The sequence below is a fragment of the Acinonyx jubatus genome, chromosome B4 (assembly GCF_027475565.1).
Source record: "Acinonyx jubatus isolate Ajub_Pintada_27869175 chromosome B4, VMU_Ajub_asm_v1.0, whole genome shotgun sequence".
NCBI lineage: Eukaryota > Metazoa > Chordata > Mammalia > Carnivora > Felidae > Acinonyx > Acinonyx jubatus.
This window is the reverse complement of record NC_069387.1, coordinates 56,342,633-56,358,123: the sequence shown is the minus strand read 5'-3', so window position 1 is coordinate 56,358,123 and position 15,491 is coordinate 56,342,633. Positions and strand designations below refer to the sequence as shown.

Here is a 15,491-nt window from a genome sequence, read left to right as displayed (position 1 = left end):
GTTATTAATAGAAAATAAAGTGTGGCCGTGATTAGGTTAGCACAATTCTGAATCAATCTAAGATCTCACCATAAAGGGACAGTTTAATTCTAAAAGTTTAGACAATTATTCTTGTCAGGTCAACTACCTTATGTATATCTGTATCTATAGTATACTATATAATATATATAAATAAATCTAAATGTATATTAAACATGTAATATATAAAATATGTAGATATAACTATATAAAACATGTATATATACACACTGGAGTTTATATGATTGAATATATATTTAATTTAAATTAAACTAAATTTAATTTAATTTTTTTTGGAGAGAGAGAGGATGGGCTCAAGTGAGTGTGGCGCAGGAAGAGGAGGGACAGGGCGGGGGAGAGAGAGAGAGAGAGAGAGAGAGAATCAGGGCTCACCTGAAGTGGGGCTTGTGTTTTACCCAAAGTGGGGCTCGAACTCACCAGATGTAAGACTCAAACTCATGAAGCTCACGTGAGATTATAACCTGAACCAAAGTCAGATGGTTAGTGACTCAGCCACCCAGGCGCCCTATATGTGTTAAATAATACAAACTGATACCAGAAAACAGAAATGAGGCAATAGAAGAGCCTGCAGCAGCCTGGTTTTGCACCTTGGCTCTGCTGCTTCCCTTCATCTCTTTGAGCCTCAGTTTACCCTTCTGCAAACGAAGCATAGTCAGAGCACTTTCCCCATAGAGTCTTTGGGGGCTTTAGTAAATTTATATTTGTAAATCACTAGACAGTAGTGCCTACCACATGGTAAGCATTACACATGTTTGTTAAATAAAGATATTGGTAGCTGAGCTGATCGGAAACAAACTAAATATGGTTTAGAATAACAAGTTCCTGTTTTTTAGGAAGGCAAAGAAAATGTGTACCTTCTACAGATCCACCTAGGATTAAGTATTTTGTGACAGAAGAAATTGTTTCCCTTCCAGTATATGCTTGAGAAGTCCCAGTATGGTGGAGGGTCAGGGGCATAGTTTCGAAGGAGGGGGTTAACCCCTAATGCCAGGGGCAAGTCCCAAGTGTCCTGAAGGTTTTATCAACCCAACAGTGAACACTGAGTTAAGCTATTTCTTCCAGTCAGCTCCACAGGTGACTAGTTCCGTAAATTGTTAATAGGTGTGCTTGGAAGAGGCTTCTAACTGACATAAGTTTGCCAAATATTGGGTTAAACTCAAATAACAATCTTTGCAGCTTTCGAAGATTTAATATGCATTTCAATACTGCAAGAAAAGCACATAATCTACATTAGATCCCAAATTTATTTCTTCATGATTTTTCTTTTTTTTCTTTTTTTTTTTTTTTATCATTGAACTATTGTCATCTTCCAAAGGTCGAAGATAGAACGTCATGAGGAAATAATGGTTATTTTTTGGTCCTTCTTATATTACATGGAGAAAAACTAAATAGAACAAAGTTAGCTTAAAAAAAAGGAAGGAAGATGTTACTAATAGCAACTGAATGACATTTACAACTTAAGCATATGTCCATATTCATTATTTCCTTCAGTAGCTATTTTCCTCGTTTCTATTCACCTAGTAATCCTCTACCTCATTTCCTATTTCCTGAAATCATAAGGGTGGGATCACCTCAGAGCCCAGCCATTCTGTCTCCAAGTAAATGCCTTCTTATAAAACACTTTGCTGGGGCGTCTGGTGGCTCAGTCGGTTAAGCATCCAACTCTTGGTTTTGGCTCAGGTCCTGATGTCACAGTTCGTGAGCTCAAGCCCCGCATCGGCTCTGTGCTGCCAGCTTGGGATTCTCTGTCTCCCCCTTTCTCTGTCCCTCCCCCACTCACACCGTCTCTCTCAAAATAAAGAAATAACTTTCTAAAAAAATGTACTTTGCTTATGTGAGTTAAAGTACATTCATTGCAATGCTGTTTTTAGGGGCGAAGAAGTTGAAATCATCTAATGTTTACGCGTTAGTTAAATGAATGAACTAGCTTAGCATGTAACTGTATGTGTAAGTTTTAAAAGCATAATTTCAAGGGAAAATAAATAGAACAAAATTAAAGGAAGCAAAAATATGATTGAAATTTACAACCCATTGGCAGACAGTAACAAGAAAGAAATGTCAGTATAGGTAATGGTGACCTGAGTAAAGTGAGTTGGCTGCTCGTCAAAATTTGGGTAATCTGATCATTAGGGTTAAGAAATTAGGAGAGCCGCAATTGTGTTCATGTCCTTGCTTCTGTGTCCTGTGTTTCTTTATACTTACTAAGGATCTCAATCACATGCAAGATGTTATTATCCAAACTATAGGCTAACAACACACACATTTACATTTATATTTCCACTTCACACTTCTCTCTTGAATAGCAGGCTTGTATATCCATTGGCCTCTTGGACACGTTTGTTGAATATCTCACAGACAACTCAAATGTGACACGTTCTAAACAATTCATTGTTACTCACTATCCCCTTTGCTGTTCTGAAAAGAAACAAATAAAGTTATTCCTCAAGGCACCTGGGTGACTCAGTTGATTAAGTGTCCAACTTTGGCTCAGGCCATGATCTCAGTCCGTGAGTTTGAGCCTCGCATCAGGCTCTGCACTGACAGCTGCAGAGCCTGCTTGGGATTCTGTTTCCTTCTCTCTGCCCCTCCCCCACTCATGCACGAAAGCGCTCTCTCTCTCTCTCTCTCTCTCTCTCTCTCTCAAATAAATAAACTTCAGGAAAATTTCTTTTAAAAAGTTACTCCTCTTCTTGAATTTTCCATATGTTCCTCACAAATGACACTAACCCCAAAACCTGGGTGTCATTCCCAACTCATTACCCTTCCCCTGCATATAATATCAGTTCTTTCTCTTAAATTTCTGCTCAGCCCAGCCGCTTCTCTTCATCTTTTCTCCCACTGGCCAGGTTCACCCATCCTATTAATTGTTTTCCTGGGTTATTAGAATTCCTCCTTAAATGTCTTCCTGCCTCCAGTCTTGCTTTTCTTTAAGATATTCTCTACATATATCTTAGATCTTTATGGTATCTCTGCCTTCCATAAAATCTTTTGCTAGCTTTCTTCATATTTTTAGATTGTGTTCAAACTTCTTAGTATAGTTTAAAAAGTCTGCATTGGTTAAAACACTGCTTACCCCATTAACTCTTCTTTCTAACCAACCGTTCTTTGTATTCCCTTCTTCTCCAACCTGGGCTCCCCCAGACTCCAGTCATATCAACCTACAAACACATCTTTTCCTGTGTGTTTCTGTCTGCCGAGAATGCCCCTGGTCCCCGATGAGCTCTTGTTTTTACTTTATGACTTTAAGAAATACAACTATTTTGTATTTCTTTCTAAATCAAAAACTGCAAAAGAAGTTGCATATACATTTTTACTTACGCCACTTTTTATCCATTAGAAAAAAGAGGCGAAGGGGTGCCTGGGTGGCTCTGTTGGTTAAGCACCCAACTCTTGGTTTTGGCTCAAGTCATGATCTCTCGGTTCCTGAGCTTGAGCCCCCTGTCAGACTCTGCATGACAGCTGCAGAGGCTGCTTGGGATTCTCTCTCCCCCTCTCTCTGCGCCTCCTCTGCTACCTCTTCTCTCTCTCTCTCTCTCTCTCAGAAACAAATAAACATTAAAAAAAAGAAGTGAAAATGAGTGCGCTGAATATTTTTTAAAGTTTTTATTTAAATTCTAGTTAGTTAACATACAGGGTACTATTAGTTTCAGGTGTACAGTATGATTGAAGACTTCCACACATCACCTGCCACTCATCACAGCAAGTGTACTCCTTAATCCCCATCACCTGTTTCACCCATCACCCCTGCCTCTTCCCACCTCACTTCTGGTAACCATCAGTTGGTTCTTTATAGTTAAAAGTCTGTTTCTTGGTTTGCCTGTCTCTCTCTTCTTTTATCCCTTTGCTTAGTTGTTTTGTTTCTTGAGCTCCACATATGAGTGAAATTATATGCTATTTGTCTTTCTCAGACTGACTTACTTTGCTTAGCATAATACACTCTAGCTCCCTCCACATCCTTGTAAACTGCAAGATTTCATTCTTTTTTATGGCAGAGTAATATTCCATTGCGTGTGTGTGTGTGTGTGTGTGTGTGTGTGCGCGCGCGCGCGCGCGCACGCACGCACGCGTGCAGATGTGCATGTATATACATACACACACACACACACAAATTTATATCAAGTGTTAACTGAGTGTACCCAAAAGGTCTTTGAATTGTACTTTGAAAATGTTAATGTTATTATATTTTTGTACTCCTTGTAACAAATGATGAAAGGTGAGGGTAATTGTATGATATATGGAAGTATGTTTAGTTTCCTCTATCCTAAAACATTGCTTATTTAAAATCAATTTAGTTCATACTGCTTAGTTATATTATGGCTTTTTAAAAATATGACTTTCAAAATATCTTTTTCCTTGAAAAATAAGAATTGTCATAAGTGCTTTTCAATATTTAAAAAAAATAATGTTTTTATTTATTTTTGAAGGAGAGAGAGACAGAGCATGAGTGGGGAAGGAGCAGAGAGAGAGGGAGACATAGAATTTGAAGCAGGCTCCAGGCTCTAAGCTGTCAGCACCGAGCCTGATGCAGGGCTCAAACTCACCAACTATGAGATCATGACCTGAGCCAAAGTCGGACGCTTAACTGACTGAGCCACCCAGGTGCCCCCAGTGCTTTTCAATATTAACACTAAAATTATGTCACAGAATTCTGTGTTTGAACTAATTGAGCAAATGGCATGTTAACTCTTTTTTACTAACAAATTCTACTAATTTAAAATGGAAAAGTGGGAGAACAAAGCAGGGATATGTTGTGGCAGGAAGCATTCACATAACAGGTAAAAAGTATCCTTTATTCTTCCATCTGTTTCCTCAGTTTTCATTTTTTTGTCATAAATAGTTATAGACACAGAAAAGTGCTGGCTTGCTAGTTAGCACATTGATAGTGATTTGGTGTGAATCAACTGCTTATTTGGACACCTAGTATAATTAGCAACTGGGACAGATGAGTCTAATTTATAATTGATCCTTTAATGGCGTTTCATGGGGCATGTGGTGAAATAGAATTACTATTTTTCTCCTTGGTAAATGAGTTAAATGATCATTTTGTTTTCAAAAGTGAATATTATATGCCTAGGAGTGAGAAACTAGATAAAAATATGTATGTGCATTGGAGCTTTTTTAATTAAAAAAGGAAAGCATATATTATTATAATGTTTAGATTTGACAGTAATTTAAGGAAGAACACTTTAAGTTTATACACTCTGAATTTAGTATTTCTGAACAATAAAGCATCATCTACAATTGCTACCGATGGGTATTACTCTGTCTCATAACAGCTAGTGTGTACTATGTCGTAGAACACAGTATTATTGTGTGCCGAGGGACTCACTGGAGAGAATGGAGTGAAAGGTACAAACTTATAGAATATTTCCTGACTAGAGATTATTTTCTAAGATATACATAGAAAAAGATTAGTTGCCCCATGGGCAAACATATATGTTTATTTTTGTAATAAACCACTCAATAACCTATAACATGTACTATGCAATTTAATTTCTACTGTATTATTTCTCTTCTCTTGAGCTAATTTTATCTTGGTGAGTGATTTGAATTTGTCTGCCATTTTTGTCATTTTCCAAATTGCAGAGCCAGGGATTCCTGCTGCTTTTCTCTGCCTTGGGATATACTAGCTAGCTAGCCAGTGATGGATGGATGGATGGATGCGTGGATGGATGGATAGATGGAAGGAAGGGAAGGGATAGGAAGGGAAGGGAAAGGAAGGGAGGGAAGAAAGAAAGAAAGAAAGAAAGAAAAGAAAAAGAAAAAGAAAAAGAAATGAAGGAAGGAAAAAAAGAAGAAAGGAAGAAAGAAAGAAAAATCCATATATACATTTGAAATTATAGGAGAGGTCATTTTACTGAACAGGAAGTTAAAAAAATAATTACCTCCACCTTTTCATTGGCTGTCACTAACCTTTCAGAAGTGATTCATCATCATTATCAGAAAAACATTTTGAAGATCCATGCTGCATTCATACTCTGCATTGCTGTTCAGACTGACAAAATCCTTCTGTTCTAGGCGCACAGAACCCAAACCGGGTAATGTTGGCATAAGTCTACAAGACAGAGATTGCACAATATAAAGCACTGAATAAGTACACAAAGAAGAGAATTAATTTAGGAGAAGGCCCAGATTCAGGAGTGTGATGAGTAGACAAAAAGAGCATTACTGAAGTTTGATCTTCTCTAATGCAGTATCGGCAAATAACTCTGGCACCAAGATCATTGTCATATGGCTACCTCCCAGAACCTGAATGAGAAAGCCTACTGTTTATTAAGATAAATGCAGATGTGTCTGCAAAGGAGCACTTCAAAATAACAGACCTTTTTAATGCAGTGTTATTAGTTTGGGATTCTTTTTTTAATCATTTGCTTTATCTTTTGCTTTAGGTCATTTTTGAAAGCCCTATTGTATCATTAACTAGATTATGCTATGATTTGAGCATATTTCTTCATACTTAAAAAGCTTTCCAGGGCTACCCTTCTCTGGTTTGCACTTAAGTGAAATTAAAAGTCTGACTGTTAGGTATTGCCTTTAGACCAGCTGAAATAGCTCCTCCAGCTCACATCCTTAGGGCCTCATTAGAAAGAGGCTCACAGCATGCCTGACACTGGTTAATATTTGCAGAGCTCATTTACCTACATTGGAAACAAACCAAAAAAAGGCCAGACAAATCCTACTGAAGTGAAGAAGGCTGAGGGCATCAGTGCCCATCATCTGGGTCACCCTTCTCTGTCGGAAGTGGATGACCCACCAGGCAATGACTCCTTATCTCTTCTAAGCTGAAGGAGACCTGTTGAAAATGTGTCTTCAAGTACCTTTGTTGTTAAAGATTCCAGAGGACAAAATAGGTAACCCATAAGTTGAGAGAAAAAGGGAGTAAGGGCAGGATTCCTTTCCAAAACAAGATACGTTCTTTACATAAACCTGGTTAGCCAGAAAGTTTATTTTCCAAGAGGAAAAGTGAAAATTTTCCTACTCTTGTGTCTCTGTCCTGAGAGGATTCTGAGATAATACTTTTTCTCTATTCAGAAATGCAGGGTATGATAATTTGCAGTTTTCCTGATAAAACCGGTCAACATTTCTTCATTCCTGTTTCTCTTTGCTATTTTAAAATTCTGCTCTGTTGTATTGTCTGATACGTGGCATTTAGATTCATGTACTCTATATGGGGGAAATCTGGTGTGAATAGTCAATATTTGAACTCTGTCTTCTCATACATCAAACTTATTTGGAGCCATTTGTTCAGTTATGAAGACGATTTTGGCTAAAGCTAGATGAGTGTGGTTAAATCATAGGCACTAGTTTGTTTATCTAGAAGCATCTTCAACCTTTGTATATCATTGGATTAGCTAGAGATTATGAAGTACCTGGTCTATTTACTAGAGGTTCTGGTCTACTGTACTTCTTTTAATAAAAGCATACTGGAGAAAACATGTCAAAAGCTCTTGAACTCCAGTAGGATTTTTATCAACTTAATTACTGAAAAACAAATTCCAGGGATGCACCCTAGATTCAGGAGTTTTAAAAATGTTTCTTCTGCTTATCTTTTTCTTTCTGTTTACTGCCACTGTTGTTGAAGACATAACATGTCTTCAAGCTCAGAACAGCATTTTCCTCACCAATGATTTTTACTAAATTTTCAGGTAAACCATATTTTTTTTTCAAAATCATACTTTTGTATCCTTTGTTGAGTTATGAGCTTTTGTTTTTGAAATTTTTTCAATTTGGAATTGTTGGGAAAGGGGTGTACATATTGGGGCTTTTGTTACTGAATACTGGACTGCTCCAATTGATATTCTGAAGAACAAAGTGTGAATTTCCTTTTTCCCTGAACCCTCACTAACAGATATGTTGTAAGTTTTAAATTTTTGCCAAGTTTATAGATGGCAATTTTTATTATTATGAACAATAACTGTTTTTAAATGTTTATTTATTTATTTTGAGAGAGAGTGCACAAGTGGGAGGAGAGCAGAGAGAGAGAGGAGGGAGAAGCCCAAGCAGGCTCTGCACTGTCAGCTGCGAGCCCAACGTGGGGCTCCATCTAATGAAGTGTGAGATCTTGACCTGAGCCAAAATCAAGAGTTGGACACTTAACTGACTGAGTCACCCAGGTGCCCCAGAAATAACTTTTGTTTTAAATCTTCAAATTCAATGAAATTTCATGAGTTATCACTCCTCTTTTGCTCTTTGCAACATTTGATTCTATTGGGTATAACCACTACTTGAAACTTTCATCTCCTGACCTCTATAATACTAATCTTAAATTAGTTTTTATTCTATTATTCTTATTTGGTCTCCTTAGCTGATGTTCATTAATAGTAAACATCTGGCCTTGGCACAGAGTCTCTCATATTTATGCAATCTGCTCTAGTAAACATATCCTGTGTATTCAGTTTACCTCTATATACTTCAAACTTGAGCAGTGAAACATGGTCCATGTGACATTTTTGCTTCATATAGAGCTGGTGGGGGGTTGGAATTAGAAGAGTGCTAGGCAATGCTGAAGGCACCTTTAGTCTATTTTTCTATTTTATTTTCACAACAGCTGAGGTTCAGTGAGAAGTAATTTGCTTGACTAACATTATATGGTTCATAAGTGGAAGATTCAAGGCTTTCTAGAAAAGGTCCTTTGGAGCTTTCCTAGAAGTCCATCACTTGCTATCATGCAGAAAAGAAAAAAAAAACAAACTTCTTGATGTTAGGATAACAGCATCTTGGAGTAGGAAGGTCTGGGATTAATAAGTGGATCATGTCGCAATTTGATGACACCATGCACACAGAATCATCTCTGTGTTTCAGATAACTGCAAGCAGGGATAATGATGACTATTTCAGTATGGTTGTTGTGATTCTTGAGTAATGCACTTGAAAATGCTTTGTTAATTTTAAAGCTCTATAGGTGAAGGGTGTGCATGTTTATGAATGTGTTATTGTTTGTGTCTAGGGGTGTATGTGGTGAAGTCATCTTCTGAAAAATTATGTTTACAACTTCCCTTTAAAAACATCATATTTTCACTGTCTAGAATTTTTTTTTTATATTAAGCTACTCTTCTCATTAATGTTGATGATGTTTAGTCAATTCAATTTAGGCAAATAAAAATACAAAGAAAACACTTCAGTGGGGTTAAATTGAGTCCATTACTCTTAAGTGTCTCTTGTGTCCACCCCTTCCTCCCTCTCTCACAATGTAACCATGATTTCAGTTCAGCCTCCTTCATCCTTTCACCTTGTAGTCTTTAGCTGATCTTCCTTCCTCCAGTCTCTCCTCTCTCGCATCAATTTTCCACACTGCCAGTGGAGTGATCTTTCTAATCAAAGGAAGTCAATCATATCACTTTTTGATTATAAACATTAACTGGTTCAACATTGAACTTATAGGGTACAATGCAAATGGCAAAACAGGTCATAAAGTTCACCTAACTTCCCCTGTTCTCCTGATCACCAGCTTCTCTCCTTCTACCACATGTATCACAATCAGAGTTGATGAAATATGATTTATGGTGGTATTCTTTCATTCCTATTTTTCTTACTATAGATATTATGATCATTAAAACTTCAAGAATAGTATAAAATTTAACATGTCTAACTACATTCACATAATTTCTTGTACATTACTTTTCCTCATGAAATTTTCTCAGTCTTTTTCTAGACAAAATTGCCTTTGACATGTTCATCACTTTAGCATCTTCATATTGGAGAAAATAATCACATGTAAAGCTAAAAGCTAAGATATTTCATTTTATTCTCTTGATTGAGTGAGCAGTGTGTATGGCAATAAGTCATAGATTTTTGCCTGGACTATTCTAGAGGTAATGATAATTTATATTAAAACGTATTATTGGGGGAAAAAAAAACCTTCGGTTATTGATTATCCAGGGATAGAAGGCTTTTGCCTAAAGGCATATCCTAGTTGAAAAATATTTTATTTGAAAATAAAAATACTAAAAAGTAGAAAAATTATTAAAAGATTATAAAAATATGTTATTTATAATGATCTGTTGTTGAAAACATTGAAGAGACTACACTTTTCTATCCAAGTACAGTATCCAGAATAATGTTGCATCCATAAGGATTGCAGATCTTTGCAGTCTGTCAACATTATGTTTCTGCATAATTATTCACCTTGTCAATTACTTGGATATGAGTGTTGAATGAGTAGAGTGTTAGTTCAAATATTCTGATCCCAGAATATTCCCTGGAACCTGGTCCTTAAAATAAGCCTGGAATATGCATTTGTTTTATTATCCTATGCTATCTTCTAAAATTAAGGAAGGAGAATGAGAATAATATATGGTTAAGAGTTCAGTTAATGAGATGCTGGGTGATTAAGTCATTTCTATGCCTAAATGATGGATAGTTCACTGGGGGAAATTTATTGAGTTTCAAAACCAAGTGACAGGTTATTCTAGTTGTTGGCAGTAACAGGGAAAACACAAGAATCTCAAAGTCAGTAAATTCATTGAATATTTTTTCTAAGAACAGACTTTGTTACAAAATAAATGTTTTCCTTAAGATTCTAATTTTTAAAACAATTTTGTATTTAGAAACAGATAATTGAATGTGTAATATTTGAGGGGAATATCCAAGAATACAAAAGAGAAGAAGGTACTCTTATTCATCTTGTGCCCTTGGATTTAGCCTGACACATTATAATAGTTCACTACATGTTCGATTAATAAATGAATGAATGGCTGAATGGATGGATGGATGGATGGGTGGGTGAATGGATGAGTGAATGAAATAAGGACTTGTCAAGTCAGGGAATCAGATATAATAAATGTAAACAATGGTTTACCAAATCCCTATGTATATAACATAACTAAAAATTATTTCATACCATGATACATCATATCCCTTCAAATGAATGTCATTATTCAAGATTATTACTTTGGTCTATGATGGCTACTGTTTTAAGTAATTTTGAAAATATTATTTTATATTTAATTTCAGAATAATTTTGAAGTTATCAAATAAAACAGCCCCAACACTTCATAATTTTATGGAAACATTTCAAAAATTTAACCAGATATATTACCAAGTGTTCTTAACCAATTCAGTAGACAAAAATGGGCTTAAAGTGACTTCTGATTCTAAAACTGCATTTGCCATCAGAGGAGTTTTACTTATTGAGATGTACCCCAAAAATATGTTGTAGTTTGTGAATGACAATTCTAAAAACGGAGCAATGGACTGGAATAAGGTTGTTGTTTCCAAGGAGCCTACTTTGAAGGGGCAAATTTAATTTCAAAGTATGTTTACTAAGCAGTCTCATTAAATTATTATCCATACCTGAAAGCTACATTTAAAGGCATAAAGATTGGGGCACCTGGGTGGCTCAGTTAAGCGTCCGAGTTCAGCTCAGGTCATAATCTCATGGTTTGTGAGTTCAAGCCCCGTGTCAGGCTCTGTGCTGACAGCTCAGATTCTGGAGCCTGCTTCAGATTCTGTGTCTCCCTCTCTTTCTGCCCCTCCCCCTCTGGCACTCTGTCTCTCTCTCAAAAGTAAGTAAATATTAAAGGCTTAAAGATTAATGTACTTCACCTACTAGTTACAAATTTGTGTCAATTAATTTCTATAAAATCAATATTTTTTTCTAAATACATATTCATTCTGAGTAAATGTGAATATTTTTATGGCCTCGCGAGCAACAATAATTCAGTTTGATTTATTCTATAAAATATTTCTCTGGATAGAATTAAATTCTAAAATTTTTAAGGTAATATTAGTGGTTTGTTAATTCCAAGAGGATCAAGGATTTTTGTTTCATTAAATAAACATTTCACTCTGTTAACTATTGTGCAAAGCAATGAAATGATATGCTGTCTTTTCTAGTGCTTCACCCCCTTTTATGAGAGTGCTAATGTGACCTACATGCTAAGTAATTTAGTAGAATCATTTGAAAAGTTTTGGTTTTCTAAATGTGTTGAATTTATCTTTTGAAAAACCTGACCTTGGCAAAACTGCCTTTCCTTTAATAACTAGTTCACCTTTAACCTGAGTCTTAAAATCTCTCCTTTTAAAGGAAAAAAAGTAAAATAAGTAAGGTGTTCTGAATTAGCAAGCACTAAAAAAATTACATATACCATCTTATTTTGGAACGTTCAAGATTATTGTATAGAACACAAACAAACCAAATATAAAAGAAGAATAAGAGATAAGATTTGCTTGATGGATGCTGGAGCCCATGCACATTGCCATATTATTACTCTCTCTTTTTATTGCTCTTGAGTTACATATGTTTTGTAATGCAGTAAATATTGGTACTGCACTTAATGTGACAGATGGGTTCAAGGGGAATGACTTCGCTGACTAATAGTCTACATAATATGAAAGCAGTGTTACATTTCTATCAGGACAGGCCCTATAACAAGAATTCATTTGCAAATCAATTGTTGGAATTTAAAGTACATTTTTCATAGGATTATTATTATGGACTGGGTCTGCAATGTACCCAACCAAATCCCAACTAGATATCTAGTTAAAACATTTACATTGCCCTAGACATGTTAAATTAATCGACAGGGAACCAATAAGCATTTAGAGATTAAATGAAAACATATGCCTACTAAATTATTCCTACTAGCATTGAAAGATGAGAAGAGAGTTGTAACTTGTTTCTGTGCATTTGGTTCATTATTGCTCTAATTAAACTTATAACTTCTACAGAGTATAGTGTTGAATGTATCTCACCTATTTTTTAACTTAGTGTGGTATTTGAATGTGTTATGATAATTGTATGCAATTCTAAGCATTAATTTAGTTCAATGAAGAATTTTAATGTTTTGGAGGTATTTACTTAATCAGGTATTTATATATTTTAAGAAGTTTAAATATGCTTAACTTTATCATCTGAAGGCAAAGGAGCTGGACTTTACAGTACCCTATGAGGCAGTCATGGATTATGAGCCTTCAGGGCCTAGAGTAAGGGAATAAGAAACATGTTGCCAGGTACTTCCAGCCCAACGATCCTACAGTGCAAGATGCCCCAGTAGACAAAGGGGAGTCCTCTGAAGAAAACGTGTAGATGCTAAGCAGGAGAAACGAAGCCCCTGGTTGCTGGGAGTTGGGACTCAAACCACTCGCCACAGGTGAAAGGGTCTGGTCTGAACAGCAGCAGTGTCCAAAAAAATATGCCTACTAAGTAACATCTGCTAACATCGAAAGTAATTAGAAACAGAATTTCAAAATAGAAGCATCTCTACACTTTTACCTGCTGCTGCTGCTGCTGCTCTTTTCAAGCTTTCTCAAGTACCTGATACCCTGGAACTGGCATGTAGGTGCCCATAGCCAGGCCCACCCTCCTTTCTCAGGGGGGCTCTGTGCTGGACCACCGATTTTTTTTACTCTGCACGAAACTCTCATTTTCTTAGCACAGCTCAACTAAGCATTCAGAAGAGACAGGTTCAGATTCAAGCACGTTGCTTTATCTTTTGTTTGTTTTTGTTTTTGTTTTTGTTTTACCAGCTATTTGTTAACCTACATGGATTTCTTATTCATGGTATTTTAGACAGCTTACATGAGGAGAACTTGACATGCTGCAAGGGAAGACATTTTTCAGTGTGGAGGCCACCATGTGAGCTAAAAATGGCTCTAGATGGCTTTTCTTGCTCTCTGCACCTCTGAACCCAAAGTCTTTTCATGGCTGCGGCTTTTTTTGTTGTTTGTTTTCAAAATAATGGCATGTCCTGATAGTAACACCAGGAACAATGTCCAAAAAATAGAGTCTTATAATAAAGAGTATTTCAAAATACTCAAAATATTTTAACAAAGGTAAGTAAAGAAAAAAATCTATTGGAAACAATTTTCGTCTATCTTAGAAGTTATGAATATATTTTTGTCTGTCCTCCCCAGCCTACCAGTTGGGTATGGCTGACTGAAGTCTCCTATCTTATGAGGGTTGACATACATGTAATTTATTTAGAAGAAACCTCTGGATATAATAGGAATTAGGAATGCTCATTATATTCATTGTTCGGGTTCAGGTATTGATAGAGGACCTACAATGTGAGGAGACACTCTGATACAAATACAATAGTATTTGTTCTTAAGGAGGATACACTTGTGTATATTCTATTTCAAGTTCTTAGCACAGGCTTAATAAACGTTAGAAAATGTTCTCAAAGTTTTTATCTAATAATGTACATTGATTCCAATTTAAGGCATAATTTACTTCTTCAACTAACCTCCGAGAAGTTTTAAAATTAGTCCTATTTTCACAGTAACATTTAACTTATTTCTATATAAATGACACATTGTTATTATTTATTATAATATACTAAATTATAATTGCTATATTATGTATTATTATGTTAAGAAAAAATCAAGGCAGAAATAAAAGGAACATAACTGAATTTTTCTACCACCATAATATGACCCCTTCCAATGTGGACTTTTTTTCCCCATCCAAGTATTTTATTCTTTCTACAAACTTTTTTGTGTTCTGTTTTTCACTTTAACGTTAAAGTATAAGCATTTTTCTGTTGTTATAAACTCTTCATAAATCTTCTTTAATGTCTCCCAAGCATCCCACTGAATGGGTTTTTAGGCTAACAGTTTTCTGATTGTCGCGCACCTAACTTGTTTATGGCTTTTTCTCTTTTGTCCTTACCAAGAGTATCAGCCAGCCTGTTAGTGATCAGACCTTACCATACAGCTGTGCAGAAGGGGCATTAACACTTTCAAGTCCTTTGTTGTTCAGGAAGCCTCTCGGTCTCTCATATGTCCTCCTCTTTTAGCCAACTAAAGCCACCTATTTGAGATAAAAAATTTATATCTCAGTAATAGACCCAAACAGGGCTGATTAGGCCTGGTGCTGCTGACTATCATCTAAAGTCGGGCAGCCTAGATCTTAGTAGCTCTAAAGCCTTACATTTTACACATGTTTCCACAGGCCCATACCATTTAGAAGCAAAAGGACACCTGTATATTTTGAGATCAAATGGAAAGGAGAGTTACTCTCGGGTAGGTGTGAATTACTCCCATTCTCCTAGTATCCCGGGGGAAATTTCTGAGAGGAAGAGGGCTCTTGTGAGCTGCTTGGATAAAGGAAAGCTTGTTAAATTGGAGGTGGGGAGTTCTGGGCATGTGCTGAGGGTTAGTCTGGTAGGTTCAATGTTCATTTCCAGTCTCCTAAATTACTTCTAGCGACTGGGGATCTCATGGACAAGGGAGACAGAAGTACTTTGGAGATAAACACACATTTAGGGGTGTGTGTGTTTACATGATAACATTTTATTTGTTAAGGGCCTGATTAGTGGTTTGAATGTCATAAAATCCCTTGTACTTTTCATAGACCAGGATAGTCTCTTTGATAAGAATTTCAGACGGCAATTGAATCTTGCACTGATTTCCACACCAGAACTTTTAAGTATGTTTAAAGTCTTAGAATCACTTTAATTTTATTGTAAAGTTGCTTCTTAACATTGTTCCTGCATACCTCACTGAAATAAA

General features: G+C 36.1%; 1 protein-coding gene across 26 annotated transcripts in view; it reads left to right on the top strand.

Moving 5' to 3' along the window:
* Positions 1 to 15,491, top strand: part of SOX5 (SRY-box transcription factor 5) — a 1,008,244-nt gene that overhangs the window by 383,463 nt on the left and 609,290 nt on the right. Inside the window, exon 6 of one of the 26 annotated variants that reach the window (XM_053225991.1) lies at positions 14,932 to 15,002. The exons of the other annotated variants lie outside the window; for them this stretch is intronic. The gene's annotated coding sequence lies outside the window, so the exon portion shown is untranslated. The remainder of the gene's footprint in view (positions 1 to 14,931; positions 15,003 to 15,491) is intronic. 26 annotated transcript variants of the gene reach the window in all.